Source organism: Sinocyclocheilus grahami, unplaced genomic scaffold (genome assembly GCF_001515645.1).
Source record: "Sinocyclocheilus grahami isolate Dianchi unplaced genomic scaffold, SAMN03320097.WGS_v1.1 scaffold35302.1, whole genome shotgun sequence".
NCBI lineage: Eukaryota > Metazoa > Chordata > Actinopteri > Cypriniformes > Cyprinidae > Sinocyclocheilus > Sinocyclocheilus grahami.
In genome coordinates, this window is record NW_015522381.1 from 1 (window position 1) to 1,562 (window position 1,562).

The 1,562-nt window shown below is 30.5% G+C and overlaps 1 long non-coding RNA gene across 1 annotated transcript; it reads right to left on the reverse strand.

Moving 5' to 3' along the window:
* Positions 1-293: 293 nt before the first annotated feature.
* Positions 294-919, reverse strand: LOC107580523 (uncharacterized). Its single transcript, XR_001608658.1, has 3 exons — positions 847-919; positions 459-575; positions 294-325 (listed from the first exon to the last, which is right to left on the reverse strand). It is a non-coding gene; the product is annotated as an uncharacterized lncRNA (long non-coding RNA).
* Between the last annotated feature and the right edge of the window lie 643 nt (positions 920-1,562).

Genomic DNA, 1,562 nt, shown 5'->3' on the forward strand with positions numbered 1-1,562 from the left:
TACCCACTGTATATATATATATATATATATATATATAAATATATAAAACTGTAAGCTATATAATAAAAACAACAAAAACACAACTAAATGTAAAACGTAAAATTTAAAAAATGATGGAAACAAAGATACTAAATGATACTAATAACACTGCATAACACGTCACTAATATGAAAATGTATTTATGTAATGTATTCTCCTGATGTTACATTGGAAACGTACCAGAGCACTGAGAATCTGTTGTAAAATTCACTGTTTTTTGCAGACAGATAGATTGAGCGCACACAGTATCTCACCTGATTACTGTGCTGAGTCCTGGTTCCTGTTCCTGTAACTCAATTAAACACACATTACTTTGGTTAACTACACTAAAAACACAAATTTGCACATCTGTTAAGATTATTTTCACACAATAAATCACAATTTTGCATCTTGATAAAACATCTGTATGTAATACTCACTATAGTGCCCTGTTTGACGATGCTGGAGATAATAAATCACACCAGCAGCAGCTGCAGCCACTATCAGCAGAACAGCAGCACATATTCCTGCTACAGCAGCTGAAGACAGACCTGAATCTGGAACAGACGAAGACAGACACTCATTATTACTAGAGATTGAATGATAATCCAACCAGTATTTAACAATATTTCTCTACAACTTCCTACTTTGGTCATCAGTTGTATGATACTGATTTAACTAAATGGCGTCACCTGGTAGGTATTTTTATAGAAACTAAGGCTAAAACAGCACTGTGAGCTGAGAAAAATGTCTATTCTAACTTTTTTATATAGATAACATCCACATAATCTCCCATCACGTCATTAAAATACCATGTTATTACTTTACCAGATTCTCCCTTCTTCACTGACGTTCCCTTCATTTCATCTCGTTCGGCAGCAGAAACACCTGAAACACAAACCAACAGCTGCTGAAGCATCTTTCTGGAGAGAAAACTCTACATCAAGATAGCAGATCTGCTGATCATAATACAAGAAATATAAGTGAAAAATGACTTCACATGCTCTTTCTTTCTTGACTTTGTCTAAAAAGTAGGGCTGTCAGTTGATTAAAATGTTGAATCTAATTAATCACATGATGTTTCGATTAGTTAATCTAATTAATCGCAAAATAAATTTGACTGTGAAAATACCCACAAAAGATTATTTAAAGCTATTTTTGTGTTAAATGAGAAAGTATCAAGTAGACATTACAAATTGTAGCTTTAGAAATATTTTATTTGATTCAACATAAAATTATATAACACAACATAAACATTTAGGCTACAACAGCCTAACATAAACTATGGAACATAAAAGAAGATCATTTAAGAAACATCTCTTTTGTACAGTGGGAAAGTCATTGGTAACCAAAACCGCTTTGTTACCAACAGTCTTCAAAATACCTTATTTTATGTTCCACAAAAGAAAGCAAGTCATTCAGGTTTGAGTAAATTACATAAATTTTTTTTTTTTAATTCTTATTATTAGTTTTTACTATTAGTTTAGTTATTATATTATTATTTTAATAATTATATATATATATATATATATATATATATATAT